The following is a 10628-nucleotide window of genomic DNA, read 5'->3' as shown; positions in this document are numbered from 1 at the left end:
TCATGAGGTGATGAGAGCCTATACTTGGGTATTAGCATAGGAAGAGTTGAGCATGATAACATTTAAAATATCAGTAACTGAGAGGATGGTGGAACCCTCTATGGTAATAATAAATTTTGGAAGAAGAAAGAATTTGGGGGGAGGGTAATGGATATAGTTTTGGAAATACTGAGTTTAAGATGTCTATGGGATGTACAGTCTGAGATAGCCAACATACAGTTGGAGAGGCAATACTGGAGGTTAGGAGAGGGGTTAAGGGTGGATAGACTTATCTGTAAATCATTTGTATAGAACTAAAAAAAAAATCTACGGGAACTGATGAGATCACTAAATAAAATATAGAGGGAAATGAAAAGAGTGCCCAAGGCAGAGACTTGGTGGATACTCACTGGAGTTGGGCTCAACGTGGATGCAGATTCAGAAAAGGTGATAAAGAAATGGTGGTCAGATAGGAGGAGAAAAAGTAGAGAGAAGATAGTATCAAAAGGTTAGCAGTTGTGTCAAAGACTGCAGAGAGGTCAAGTAGGATAAGAATTAAAAGTCCATTAGATTAGGTAATTAAGATATCACTGGTAACTTTGGAGAAAGCAATTTGAATTGAATGATTAGGTCAGAAGCAGACTGCAGAGTTAAGAAGAGAATGAGAGAGGAAAAAAGTGGCTGCACCAATTATAGAAAACCTTCTTAAGAATTTTAGCTGGAAGCAGCTAGGTGTTGCAATGGATAGAGCACCGGCCCTGGATTCAGGAGGACCTGAGTTCAAATCTTGCCTGAGACACATAACACTTAATAGGTATGTGACCCTGGGCAAGTCACTTAACCCCATTGCCTAGACAAACAAAGAAAAACAAACAAAAAAAGGATTTTAGCTGCAAAAGGGAGGAGAGATATAGGAGGACACCTAACAAGGATGGATCAAGTGTGAGGTTCATTTTTTTTTTTTTGGAAGACATAGGGATGTTTGTAGGCAGTAGGGAAATGACCAATAGACAGACTGAAGATTACTTAGAGAGTGGAGATGTCAGAGAAGACAGTCTGCTGGAGATGATGGGATGGAATGGTATTATGTGTATATGTAGGGGAGTTTGCCTTGGCAGTGAGAAGAGTGATGTCTTCATGTGAAATGGGAGAATGGGAGGTAGGGAAAGGCATCTGAATGATGTGAGATTAAGGGGAAAGAAGAGCAAGAACTTACTGAAAGGTCTCAATTTTTTCAGTGAAATGTGAGGCAGTATTCTTACCTGAGAAAGTAGGGTAAGGGGGAACTGTGGGATGTTTGAGGGGTTGTGATAAGGTTTAGAAAGGATGCTATAGTAAGTAGAATAGTGAATAGATTAGGGAGGTATAAAATGATTGCTTTGCTGAATCAAGGACCCAGTTGAGATTATACAAAACATTTTTTTTTGTGGGCCTAGTCAATAGTTTTGCAATTTTCCTTTCAGCAGCATGAGAAAAGGAGAGCAGGCAGTGGATGGTGTGAATAATACAACAATTGGGGCTGGCAGAGTGTGATCAGTGTTTGGATAAGGGGGCAAGGCCCTGGAGAGTAGAGGATAGTATAGAGTTGAACTGGTTCATCAAGATGGGGGAGGAGTGAGTAGCCAGTGCATGGTTAGATGAACTGAGAAAGAACTAAGTAAAAAGATTGGAGGTCATAGTGGGATAAAGAACATGGTTAGGGGTCTAAGGCAGAGAGAAAGATAAAATCATAAAGGATTTTGATAAGATAAAGGAATTTCAATGTTCATGAAGATGGAAGTAGAACACTTGTGAGTGATAGCACCTTCATCTCTATGAATAGCTGAGGTGATGTGGAAAAGAAGGTCAAGGGGAATGAATAAATTGAGAAACTTGGAATTTAGAGTGTTTGAGGGAGTATCTATCTCTCTTTCTTTCCATCCTTTCACTATCTGTCTATTTCTCTGTCCGTCTATCACAGCTACCAGAATCTTGACTGGGTCATAAATATGAAATGAATGAACCCCAGAGTTTGAGTTAGTTATTAGCAAAGGCATTTGCTCAAATGGCATAGAAAGAACAACAGTTCCAAAGCATTCTCTCTTCCACAAATACACAAAAGAGTTTGCAGTGGGAAGAGTAGAAACAACTTTAAATATAATGATAGTGAGACACACATATAAGGAACACACATGGCCAAGACAATTAACAAAGCTGGAACTGCAGGACCTTGACATCCTTTCTTTCTCCTTAGGGTTCTCTCTGAAGCGTACATGCATAGTTCATGGTGGCTTGTAGTATTAGTGCTGGATGAATTACTCTGCTATTCTTTTTTTTATTAATAAGTTTATTTATTTTTAGTTTTCAACATTTACTTCCACAAGATTTTGAGTTCCAAATTTTCACCCCATCTTGCCCCTCCCCCACTGCAAGATGACATGCATTCTGAATACCCCTTCCCCTAATCTGCTTTCCCTGCTATCTCTCCCCCTCTTCCCCTTCTATTTTCCTGTAGGGCAGGATAGATTTCTGTACCACATTTCCTGAATTTCTTATTTCCCAGTTACATGTGAAAACTTTTTTTAAAACATGTGTTTTTAAAACTTTGGGTTCCAAATTTTCTCCCTTCCTCCTTCCCCACTCACCCTCATTGAAAAGGCAAGCAACTCAATATAGGTTATGCATGTGCAGTTATGCAAAACACTTCCACAGTAGACATGCCATGAAAAATTAACTCTATTTCCCCTAATCTTATCCTGCACCCCCATTTATTCTATTCTTTATTTTGACCCTGTCCCTCCTCAGAAGTATTTGCTTCTGATTACCCCCTTTGCCAAACTACCCTCCTCTCTATCATCCCTCTACTCTCTTGTCCCCTTCTCCCCCATTTTCCAGTAGAGTAAGACAGATTTCCATACCCAATTGAGTGTGTATGTTATTCCCTCCTTAAGTCAAATCCTATGAGAATAAGATTCACTCATTCCCTCTCACCTTCCCCCATTTCCCCTCCACTGTAAGAGCCTTTTCTTTTCTGTTTTTTTGGTGAGGTAATTTACCCCATTCTACCTCTCCCTTTCTCCTTCTCCTAGTATAATCCTTTCTCACCCCTTAATTTTATTCTCCAGATATGACCCCTTCATCTTCAACTCACCCTGTGCCCTCTATCTATTTATCTATATCTATATCTATATCTATATATCTATATATCTATATATATGTATATATACATACATATAATTTTTTCCCTCCAACTACCCTAATACTGACAAAGGTCTCATGAGTTACAAATATCATCTTTCCATGCAGGAATGTAAACAGATCAACCTTAATAAGTCTCTTATGATTTCTCTTTCCTGTTTACCTCTTCATGTTCCACTTGAGTCTTGTATTTGAAAGTCAAATTTTCTATTCAGCTCTGGTCTTTTCATCAAGAATGCTTGAAAGTCCTCTATTTCACTGAATGACCATTTTTTCCCCTGAAGGATTATATGAAGTTTTGCTGAGTAGGTGATTCTTGGTTGTAATCTTATCTCCTTTACCCTCTGGAATATTGTATTCCATGCCCTGCGGTTCCTTAATGTAGAAGCTGCTAAATGTTGTGTTATCCTGATTGTGTTTCCACAATACTTGAATTGTTTCTTTCTGGCTGCTTGTAATATTTTTTTCCTTGACCTGGGAACTCTGGAATTTGGCTATAATATTCCTAGGAGTTTTCCTTTGGGGATCTCTTTCAGGAGGAGATCAGTGGATTCTTTCCATTTCTATTTTGCCCTCTGGTTCTAAAATATCAGGGCAGTTTTCCTTGATAATTTCTTGAAAAGTCATATCTAGGCTCTTTTTTGATCATGGTTTTCAGATAGTCCAATAATTTTTAAATTCTTTCTCCTGGATCTATTTTTCAGGTAAGTTGTTTTTCCAATGAGGTATTTCACATTGTTTTCTAATTATTCATTCTTTTGGATTTGTTTTACAGTGTCTTGATTTCTCATAAAGTCACTAGCTTCCAATTGCTCCATTCTAATTTTTAAGGAAGTATTTTCTTCAGTAATCTTTTGAACTTTCTTTTCCATTTGGCCAATATTGCTTTTTAGGGCATTTTTCTCCTCATTGGCTTTTTGGACCTCTTTTGCCATTTGGGTTAGGCTATTTTTTAAGGTGTTATTTTCTTCAGTATTTTTTTGGGTCTCCTTTAGCAAGCCGTTGACTTGTTTTTCATGATTTTCTTGCATCACTCTCATTTTTCTTCCCAGTTTTTCCTCTACTTCTCTTACATGCTTTTCAAAATCCCTTTCGAGCTTTTCCAAGGCCTGGGACTGATTCATATTTTTCTTGGAGGCTTTGGATGTAGGAGTTTTGACTTTATTGTTTTCTTCTGGTTGTATGTTTTGATCTTCTTTGTTACCAAAGTAAGATAATATAGTCTGACTCTTTTTGCGCTGCTTACTCATGATCCCGGCCAATTACTTGAGTTTTAAACTCTTTGTTAAGGTAAGAGTCTGCTTCCAATGTGGAGAATGTACTGTCCCAAGCTTCAAGGGTTTGTACAGATGTTTTCAGAGCTACATCTAGGGACCTGAAAAGTGTCAGTTCTTCCAAGATGGTATGATAAGGGGCGAGGTGTTTCCTCTCCACCACCACAACAAGCTCCACCATGCCAGCGCTCCTCCTTGCCCCAGGACCACCCCTCAGAACTGTGACCCAGATCCAAGCACTGGCAAAGCAAGAGATTTCTGCCTCAGCACTGGCAAAGAGATCCCTGCAATCCCCCACTGATCAGCCACTTGATTCCCCCTCAGTCTGTGGGCTGGAAGCTCAGGAGACAGCCGCTGCCCCAGAGGCCATGTTCGGGACTTGCGGCTGAGAGTAAGCTCCTCTCTCACCACAGTCACAGACTTTTCCCACTGACCTTCCAAGTTGTTTTTGGCATTCATGGCTTGAGAAGTCTGGAAACCACCATAGCTGCTTGTGATTCAGTCCTCTGAGGCCTGCTCCAGGTTTGCTGTGGCCTGCACGCCCATGCCAAACTGTGCTCCTCTCCCCGCCCACCGCGATATACCTTTCTGATCAACCATCCAGGCTGTCTTGGGCTGGAAATTTGTTTCACTCTGTCTTTTTGTGGGTTCTGTTGCTTTAGAATTTGTTTAGAGCCACTTTTTTTTACAGGTATTTGGAGGGGTTTTGGGGGGAGAGCTCAAGCAAATCACTGCTTTCGCTCCACCGTCTTGGCCTCTGCTATTCTTTAGGCTGGCTCCTGGAAGGTCACAGTGTCTCAGCTGGACAGATGCATCCTCTGCTTGGCAAGGTCAAGAGGGTTGCTTGGCTATAGAGCTGTCTCCTTTCCAGAAATGGCTACTGCTGGTCTGGTCAGATCACTCTGCTTCTAGCTTCTGCAGTGCTGCTACTGGATTGCCTTGGAGCTTGCTGGTAGCAGACTATACTGGGCAGGCCACTTGGCTGTTAGGCTGCTGTCAGATTGCATCAGATAGGTGTCTCTTCAGAAGGTATGGCATCTCTGTTGGCTGGACCAATCTGTAGGACTTAACTGGGCCTGTTCTTCTCTAGCATCTGCAGTCTTCACCACCTCTAGCCTCTAGCTCAGCTGAGTATTACAGCTGTCTTTTCAACTGCATTTTCCCACTCTTCTTCTCAGCAAGGGAAGTGGCCCCTAGTTTAAGACTGGCAGAAGCCTCTTCTCTTTGACTCCCTCAGAATTGCATTTTTGAAATTTGTCACCTCCATGTAGCTCTAGCCTGTCCTAACTGACAATCTTTTGGGTTCAGTAGTGGCTTTTCTTAGAGAAGGGCCTCTTCAAATGCAATTGAGCTATTCAAGCCTCCTATGCTTCTTAATGTGTGGAATGTTTCCTTTATATCTGAAAGACATTTAAAATTATTTTAGTATCTGTTTTTGCCCCTTTATGATCTTCAAAATCTAAATAGGGCTTACTCTTATACTATCTTTCTAGATTTTTATAATAGTTTTGTGATAGGACTAATGGGTAACCACTCTCATCATGCAGTAGGACTAGGCCTCTTCTACCCTTTTCTGAAAGGAATTAGTTTCCCTAAAAGAAGAAAAAGCACTCTCCAGAACCTTATTGGCTCCAGTTTCCCTGTTGAAGCTTTGATTCACCTAAAGTTAGTGGTACACCAGAGCTGGCTTTTTTCAGCTCAAGAAAACAGATTGTTAAATTTTCAGGAATTTTGAAAGTTGCTTATTTTGACACAGTAAGTATGCAAGTTCATTGAGCTCCTGTACTGGTAATGTTGTTTGTTGCTTTAAAAGAACTGATGTTGACAGCACGGTATATTTTTAATGCATTATTGTCAACTTTAAATGATTATGGCTTTAATAATGAATATTTGAAAGTGAACTTAATTGCATTTTTTTCCCTGATGGTGCTAATATCATACTGGGAAGAAAGTCTGGAGGAACTATAAAGTCTTCAGAAAATTTTTCTAAGATCATCATTTGGTACTATTTAAATCATTGATTGTGATTGCCACTTAGCAATTTAATACCTTAAATAAAACAGGTTAATAATTTTAAAATATTTCTAGTTGAAATTGTTCTATTCATTACCAATCTAATAAAAAACAAAGTGAGCAAGAAACTGTAGCTTAAGAATTTGAGATTGAAATTGTTAGAATTGGTTGAGTACTAGGACTGAGATGGGTGGCATGTCATTTATGAGCTGCTACTGCTGAATGACATGCACATCCTACACTATATATACATTGTTCTTGTTCTTTTTCTGGTTTGGCAAAAGGATTAGCTAACGTTAATATCTTGCAAGACATTGTTTTAATGATTGACATTTTCAAAGAATTTTCATTACTTTCAATGGCATTGCAGTCAAAATCAACTAACATTCAGAAAGTGTGAAAATTAATCAAATGTACTGTAAGAGCTTTGGAAAATGTACAGCTTGGTTAAGATTGGAAAACATGAATCTTGAGTAGAAGATTTGATTAAGTCATATAAATTTGAAGACATTCCATTTAATTAAAATGATAAAAATAATGCCCTTCCTAGGAATATATTACTAGAAAATATAATTCAACACATGAACTTACATTTTTTATTGGACAGAAACAATGGTGAAAGTATTTTAAATTATTTTGATTTAGTAGAACCATCTACTTGGTCTTATAAAAAACTAACTTTATTGTGGATAGCTATAAAAACATTGTATCAAGTAAGTTAAATGTTAAAACACGAAATTAATGGGAATGATTTTCAGGATAATATTGTATAATCAAAAATATTCCAAACCCTAGAATTACACAAAAAGCTAAAAAGATATCAGTATTGCAATCAGCAGTGCTGATGCTGAAAAAGGTCTCAGTTTAATGAATATAATTTGTATGACTGAGAAATGTTGTAACAGTAGATCACAGATCAGATTTAATAACAATAAATATATTTTAAAAAGTTAGCAGACTGGAATGCTGCTATCCATTTGTCAAATCATCATTGAACCATAGATTGGTTATGGATATGAGTTCTACAAAAATCACTGAAATCATTCTGTGAAAATCAATTATTCTAATGAAGTTTACAATGAAGATTATTACATACTTAATTATTATTTGTAAATTGTGTGCTCTACATTCTTCATATCAATAAAGTTTATAATAAATTTATATACATATACATGTATACATACCTTTTTGAGAACCAGTTGTTTTTTTATTAATTTATTTTGATTTATCAACAATAACTTCCATATGCTTTTGAGTTTAAAATTTTTCTCCCCCTTCCTCCCCACCACCCTCCCCAGGACAGTGCACAATCTGATATAGGCTATACATTTACATTCATATTAAACATATTTTCACATTAGTGATGTTGTAAGTAAAAATTAAAACCAATAGGAGGAACCATCAGAAAGAGGAAACTAAACTCAACAGAAGAGAAAAACAAATAGCAATTAAACTTCCACAGTTCTTTCTTTGGATGTGGATAGCATTTTCTATCACAAGGCCTCTGGAAATGTCTTAGATCCTTATATTGCCAGGAAGGGTTAAGTTCATCAATATTAATCAGCACGCAAAGTGGCTGTTATTGTGTACAACGTTCTCTTGGTTCTGCTCACTTCCCTCAGCATCAGATCATACAAGTCCTTCCAGGTTTTTCTGAAGTCAGCCTGTTCATCATTTCTTATAGCACAATACTATTCCATCACATTCATATACCACAACTTGCTCAGCCATTCCCCAATTGATGGGCATCCTCTCAATTTCCAATTCTTTGCCACCACAAAAAGAGCTGCTATGAATATTTTTGTATGTAGGTCATTTTCCCATTTGTGTGATCTCTTTGGGATATAGCCCTAGAAGTGCTATTGCTGGGACAAAGGGTATGCACATTTTGATAGCCCTTTGGGCATAGTTCAAAATGGTTGGATCATTTCACAACTCCACCAACAATGCATTAGTGTTCCAATTTTCCCACATCTTCTCCAACATTTATCATTTTCTTGTTTTGTCATGTTGGCCATTCTGATAGGTGTGATGTGGTACCTCAGAGTTGTTTTGATTTGCATTTCTCTAATCAATAGTGATTTAGAGCATTTTTTCATATGGCTTTAATTTCTTCATCTGAGAACTGTCTGTTCATATTCTTTGACCATTTATCAATTGGGAAATGGCTTGTATTCTTATAAATTTGACTTAATTCTCTGTATATTTTAGAAATGAGGCCCTTATCAGAGAGAGTGGTTGTAAAAATTCTTTCCCAATTTTTTACCTTCTTTCTAATTTTAGTTGCATTGGCTTTGTTTCTGCAAAAACTTTTCAATTTAATGTAATCAAAATTATCTATTTTGCTTTTCGTAATGTTCTCTATCTCCTGTTTGGACATGAATTCTTCTGTTCTCCATAGATCTGACAGGTAAACTATTCCTTGCTCTCCCAGTTTGCTTAGAGTATCAGCCTTTATATCTAAATCATGACCTGTTTTGACTTTATTTTGGTATATGGTGTAAGATTTTGGTCTATGCCTAGTTTCTGCCATACTCTTTTCCAGTTTTCCCAGCAGTTTTTTTTTAAAGAGTGGGTTCTTATCTCAGAAGCTGGAGTCTTTGGGTTTATCAAATAATAGATTACTATAGTCATTGACTACTGTGTCTTGCATATTTAACCTATTCCACTGATCCTCCACTCTATTTCTTAGCCATTACCAAGCAGTTTTGATGATTGCTGCTTTATAATACAATTTAAGATCTGGAATGGCTAAGCCATCTTCCCTGGCATTTCTTTTCATTAGTTCTCTTGATATTCTGGACCTTTTGTTCTTCCAAATGAATCTTGTTATTATTTTTCTAACTCTATAAAATAATTTTTTTGGTAGTTTGATTGGTATGGCACTGAATAAGTAATTTAGCTTAGGTAGAATTGTCATTTTTATTATATTAGCTTGGCCTACCCATAAGCAACTGATGTTTTCCCACTTATTTAGATCTGACTTTATTTGTGTGAAAAGTGTTTTGTAATTGTGTTCATAGAGTTCCTGGGTTTGTTTTGGGAGGTAGACTCCTAAATATTTTATAATGTCTACAGTAAGTTTAAATGGAATTTCTCTTTCTATCTCTTGCTGTTGGTAATATGCAGAAATGCTGATGATTTATGTGGGTTTATTTTATAACTTGCAACTTTGCTAAAGTTGTTTATTATTTCAAGTAGTTTTTTACTTGATTCTCTGGGATTCTCTAAGTATAACATTATGTCATCTGCAAAGAGTGATAGGTTTGTTTTTTCTTTGCCTATTCTAATACCTTCAATGTATTTTTCTTCTCTTATTGCTAAAGCTAACGTTTCCAGTATGATGTTGAATAACAGTGGTGATAATGAACATCCTTGTTTCACTCCCGATCTTATTGGAAATGCTTCTAGCTTGTCCCCATTACATATTATGCTTGCTGAAGGTTTTAGACAGATATTTATTATTTTAAAGAAGACTCCATTTATACCTATACTCTCTAGTGTTTTTAATAGGAATGGGTGTTGTATTTGTCAAAAACGTTTTCTGCATCTATTGAGATGATCATGTGGTTTCTGTTAGTTTTGGTGTTGATATGATGGATTATGCTGATAGTTTTCCTTATATTGAACCAGTCCTGCATTCCTGGTATAAATACTACCTGGTCATAGTGTATTATTCTTGTGATAAGTTGCTATAATCTATTTGCTAATATTTTGTTTAAAATTTTTGCATCTATATTCATTAGAGAAATTGGTCTATAATTTTCTTTCTCTGTTTTGACTCTTCCTGGTTTAAGTATCAGCACTATATATTTGCATCACAAAAAGAATTTGCTAAGACTCCTTCACCTATTTTACCAAATAGTCTATATGGTATTGGAATTAATTGTTCGTTAAATATTTGATAGAATTCGCATGTAAATCCATCTGGCCCTGGAGACTTTTTCTTTTTGATAAGATCTATTTTTGCTTTTGCTTTGTCTGAGATCAGGATTGCTGCCCCAGTTTTTTTACTTCAGCTGAAGCATAATATATTTTGCTCCAGCTTTTTACCTTTACCCTGTATGTGTCACTCTTTTTCAAATGTGTTTCCTGTAAACAACATATTGTAGGATTATGGTTTTTAATTCATTCTGCTATATTCTTCCATTTTATGGGAGAGTTCATCCCATTCACATTCACAGT

The sequence above is a fragment of the Vombatus ursinus genome, unplaced genomic scaffold (genome assembly GCF_900497805.2).
Source record: "Vombatus ursinus unplaced genomic scaffold, bare-nosed wombat genome assembly UNPS02000582.1, whole genome shotgun sequence".
Taxonomy (NCBI): domain Eukaryota; kingdom Metazoa; phylum Chordata; class Mammalia; order Diprotodontia; family Vombatidae; genus Vombatus; species Vombatus ursinus.
This window is presented reverse-complemented; position numbering follows the sequence as displayed.